This window comes from Octopus sinensis, linkage group LG16 (assembly GCF_006345805.1).
Source record: "Octopus sinensis linkage group LG16, ASM634580v1, whole genome shotgun sequence".
NCBI classification, from domain to species: domain Eukaryota; kingdom Metazoa; phylum Mollusca; class Cephalopoda; order Octopoda; family Octopodidae; genus Octopus; species Octopus sinensis.
Window position 1 is genome coordinate 16,419,724 of NC_043012.1, and position 5,995 is coordinate 16,425,718.

The window sequence follows — 5,995 nt, forward strand, 5'->3', positions numbered from 1 at the left end:
ATATATATATATATATATATATATATACGTACATTTATATACGGTCACTTGGTCACTTGAGCAATATAACTATACAAGTGCAGTTGGCGATTTCTTTTCCTTCTTTGGACTTTTCCCTTTCTATTTTCCGACGAAGAGCTATGCTCGAAACGTCAAACTCTCTTCTCAACGAGCGTGAACCTAATACATTCCTTGTGCCCGTCCTCTTGTTATCCATTTGCTGAAGTGACCGTATATAAATATACGTTTAGCCCATCGTATATGTGTCTGTATTTGTGTTTGTGTCTGTGTTTGTCACCCCAACATCGCTTGACAACCGATGCTGGTGTGTTTACGTCTCCGTAACTTAGCGGTTCGTCAAAAGAGACCGACAGAATAAATACTAGGCTTACAAAGAATAAGTCCAGGGGTCGAATTGTTCGACTAAAGGCGCTGTTCCAGCATAGCCGCAGTCAAATGACTGAAACAAGTAAAAGAATATATATATAGCACCACCTTATACAATTATCTAAATCCTTTTTGAGTAATGTTTTATGGTATTATGGTCCATTCAAGTAGTGAGTTCTTGTTGGGTGAGTAGTATCCAGGTATAGGTGGCTTATCTGGTATTCCTTGAAGAAATTTGTCCAGACTCCGTTTAAAGGTGATGGGATCTTTTTTCCTCTTTGATCAGTTTCGGGACAATGTTAAACAGGGCAGGGGCTGTTGAAGAAAAGAAATTGTGTCGCAGTGTACCTATATGTTGTGATCCTAAATTGGGCAGGGAACTATGGTCCTTGGTCCCAGCCTTGGATGAACATTGAAACTAATGTACAGGTCGTTTGGGCAATGCTGGCAGTATATTCTCCACAACGTGCAAATGATGTACCGCTCGCGGCGGCCTGGAGAGAGTAAAGTTTCAAGGCTTTAAGGCGGTCCCAGTAATCGAGATCAGTCATGTCCTTAATTCGTTTAGTGAATGGCCTCTAGGGTTTTCAATTTACGAGATGTTTTGTTTGTATGGGAAGTCCACAGAGGGCAGCAGTATTCGAGGTGTGGCCGTACAAAAGAGGAGAAAAGTGGAATGATGACACCTTGTTCTCTGGACCGGAAGGCTCTTAAGATCCAGGAGCTCATGCTACGAGCTATATCGACCGTATTGTTGATGTGGGCACTCCAACTGAGATTGTTATCATCAATTACACTTAGGTCTCTGATATTATTTTATGCTTTGAGCGGTTCCCCTGAAGGAGGTATATATTTCTTCCAAAATGCATCAGCTCAAATTTTCCCTCGTGTAGATGCATTTTGTTTTTGTCTGTCCATTGATTCATCGCATATAGATCAGACTGGAGTTGAGTTCGACCTTCTTCATTGAGGATTTTCTGGAGTTTAGTGTCATCAGCAAAGTGCCTTTAATTAATTAATCAATTTATATCAGCCTGACAAACCTAAGTACATTCCAACAAATGGACAGTGTCATATAATACGTCGACGTAATTCATGGATAACCTCGGTGTGTTTTCACTCACCACATGGTCTATAAACGGTCTATAATAAGAATTTCTCCTCATATACAGTCATCTGAGCGAAGGTCTTTCCCCGTTAGCAATGTTCACGATCATGAACCCTAACACACACATATATATATATATAGTATTAATAAAGTAGGGTATGTGTATTAGACTCTTATTAAGTACAACACACGTTTCGACCCATCGTTTCTTGTGTCGGCTTGCTGCTAGATTTTTCTTTGCTTCATTCTTTCTCCAATTTCATGGACATATAGAAACAAGCAAGCCGACACAAGAAATCTCTAGTGAGACTTTTTATTGATGTACCCGAAGAGATCCAGAACGAGGGGTCGAAACGTGTTGTATTTAATAAAGTCTCATACACATACCCTCTCCTACGTTATTAATACTGTTACCCTAACTGTCACTGCGAAGTTCCTGAAATAAATCTACGGATAACAACAGGTAGCCTAGACTGTGCTGGTGCTTTGCTCCTTATCTAATTATGCATCTTTTTATAATGTTTCCATTACATATATATATATATATATATATATATATCACCGTGATCACCGTGATCACCGTGACCGACCAGGCTATCAAATGTTGCTACACATCACTGGTCACAATGCCTTTCGCATTGTTTTAGCCTTCAAGTGACACCACCCCACTGGGTAAGCGATCAGGCCAATATATATATATAATATATATATATATATATATATATATATATATATATATATAATATATATATATATATATATATAGGGAGAATCCACGAAAAAAAACAAAAAACAAAGACAGGTGGTGTAGAAAACAAACAGATGTATTAGTATAACGCTCAGGAAGGAACACAGAAAGAAATAAGGAGAGAAACAAGGAAGAGAGAAAAATGTGTGTAGTGGCTACCGATCTATCATGGCGACATATATATATATATTATATATATATATATATATATATATATATATATATATATATATATATATATGTATGTATATATATATATATGCATATGAAAACGAGATGATCAGAACTCAAACGCCTTCGACTTAAACCTGATCAACAAAGGTTTAACCTGAGGAATAAATAAACCGGCAACAACGATAACAACAGGTTTCCACAACCACCATTGTTGTGAAAAATATAAAGGTTAGTGACCTTACATAAAAATCATCCGTGATGTGTAAATTCAAACTTAAGACCTTTACTTTTAAATATTATCTCGAACCGGGCGATTTAAGCACACGGCAAATGGTAATTACATAAAAACAAAGCTTTAAAACATTCAAACAAACCCAAAATTAAACGAAATACATGCGGCTAATGTGGAAACTTCTAAACATCAGTTATTTCTCATATAATTTTATAAAGCAAGCCAGAAACAGGAATTAGATTTGCTTCCTTCATTCGTGTCTCATTGATGGGTCTTTTTAAAATTTTGTTTTTGATATTTAAAACCCAATGATTTTGCTTATTAAATATTAAAAATATCTAAAAAATTTTCGAGAAAATTCTTCTGTCGCAGCTTGTAGTTTTATTGTAAGAATCAATTGATGCTCATTTGTTATCTTTATTTTTATCGGAATATTTTTCTATCCTTATTTTGTTTGTTCTTTATATGGATGTTGCTGTTGTTGTAGATGTTGTTTTGTGTTTTCTGCCATTTTGTTCAACTCTTAACAAAAACAAAAAAAAAGACATCATTTAGATTGGAATATCTCAGTAGTTTTACTTTTTCTTCATTTTATTTATTTTATTTCTGTTATGTAATTTATTTAACATTTTGATCGACAACAATTGAAGACATTTTGGTATCGATGCCGTCACACTGTCATATATCAATGTTATATATATATGTGTGTGTGTGTTTGTGTGTGTGTGTGTGTTTATGTATATGTATGTATATATATATATAATATATATAATATATATATACACATATACATATATATATATATACACACACACATATACATATATATATATATATATATATATATGTATATATATATATATATATACACACATTTACATATATGCATATATATATTTTATGGACCAGAAAAATGATAAATAATGGAAACCATTTCCTTTCTTCTACATTGTTAGATCTTAATAATATTAATAAAATATTAATAATATTAGAAGAATGTGAAATAAGTAAAATGTAAAGCACACACACCCCACTCCCCACACATATATATAGGAATGAAAGAAAGAATATACACTCATTTATACATATTATAAGATACACAAGTACACATATGTACATATATACATACATATACACATACATATGCATATATATATATATATATATGCATGTGTATATGTGTATATAACATATTTATATGTATACGTATGTATATATGTATGCGTGTGTGTGTGTGTGCACGTGCGCTCGCAGTAGAGAGGAAGAGAGATAAAGTGTGTGACAAATCAACATGACTTCTTTGACATTTGCTTCCAGCCACCATGAGATTTGGTAACTTCCGTTCTTTTCCATTTCAGTTAAGAGAAAAATTGCTGTTGACTGAGAGAGAGAGTGGGGGGGAAGAGAGAGAGAGAGAGAGAGATAGGAGAAAAGGGAAAGAGAAAGAAATAGAGAGAGAGAGATTTGAAAACTGTTAGGAATAGAGAAAAATAATAAAATCTGAAACGATTTTATTTTTCCTAAATAACTTGGAACTCTTTGCTACATGTAAATGTTACGGATGGAAATGTGAATGTTGCGTGGACTTTTCTCGAATCAAAAACAATGGTCTCTTAACAGTGACACAAGAATATAAAAGAGAGACAGAAGCAGAGCGGTCAGAGGTTGTGTCATATCTGTCTTTGGTCAGCCGACCTACGTTAAATAACATACAAATCTTTCTCGAATTAGATCTTATAGTGTACGATCGCAAAAAGCGGCTGAAATGCAAGTCCTCGGACAAATTTCAGAAGTAACCTTACTAGAGAAGATGCAAAGAGGGCAAAGGTCAAAGAGCGTCACCTGGTAGAGCCGCGTTGAAAGGTCAAAATTCTGGTGCATGTGATTAGAACGTCGTAGGAAATAATCGCAAGAGAGATTCTGGGATCCAAGCTAACCGGCAGAAAACGTAGGGTTAAACGAAAAACGATGTGGTCGAATATAGTCCATAGTATCAATTGGTCACTCTTGGTAAATCAGCCGAAAAGTCTAATCCCGATTACTTCTGATTAGAGCTTATGGAAGGGGTACTTGAAGACTCTTCCCCCGTTACCTTCCTAGTAAGTGTTGGTGGAGAAAACGGATGGATTGATGGATGGATCTTATAATCTTGTTTATGTAGTTCTAAAGTCTATCAGAAAACGAAATGTCGAATGGAACATTGTCGGAACGCTGGATGTCGTAAGTCTACTTGGCCAGAGATGACCTGGGGCTAAACACCAAGAACATCATTGACTCGCATAGGATCTTAATCATAGCTCTAGTGGCAGGTGTGTGTGTATGTGTGTGTGTGTGTGTGTGTGTGTGTGTGTGTGCGTGTGTGTCTTTGTGTAACTCAGTGACATGTTAACCATATAACAGGCTCCACATCCCGCCCCCTCAGATAGTATAGCCTAAAATTTCGAGATATCTTAATTCATCACTCAACTACTACTACTACACACACACGCACGCACGCACGCACGCACACATCTTATCTTTTGCTTCTACAATACTGCAAATGTCGCACTGTCCATGATACAGAAGTAGCAACATATAGCAGACATATTTATTTAGCTGGTTAGTTAGCTATCCATCTAGCTAGCCAACTATATATACATCTATCCATCTACCTTCCTCTCTATCTATTTGTACGTATATCTGTCAATCTAGCAACATATTAATCCATTCATTCATACATCTACCTACTTACATGTCTGCCCGTTTATCTACCGACATATTCATCTGTCCATCTATCTGTCTATCTAAACATCTATCCAGCTCGCTATTTGACTGTCCCTCTATCCATTTATGTATTTATTTACCTATCTTTCTATCTAACTCCCTATTTATGCATTTGTCTGTCAATCAACGTATCTTGCCATCCATTCACCTATCTAAATATGTATCTTTTTATCCATTTATCTACACACATATTTATCTGCCTGTCTATGTATCTATTCCTCCATACACTTAGTTATCTATCCATCTATCTATTTATTCATCTATCTATCTATCTAAACAAAATCGAATACACATACACAATGTGTGTGGGGGTGTTAGTTCACGGGTCGGCTGCGTTTTTTAGGCGTAAGAGAATATATTCTCAATGCGCCTAGTGTTAAAAACACCTGAAAGTAAGTCATAGACAAGCGAGACAACTCACACCAGGTCCCTTTCGGAGCGACAGACATCAACGTTTCGTCATCGTTGTGATTTTTCACAACTTTTCACGAACAAGGGCTGCTGCAAGCTATATCGCTGACTATGACTACATGCTAAATGGTTTGAAAACCATCTACCTACATAACGAATGAAAACAAACATA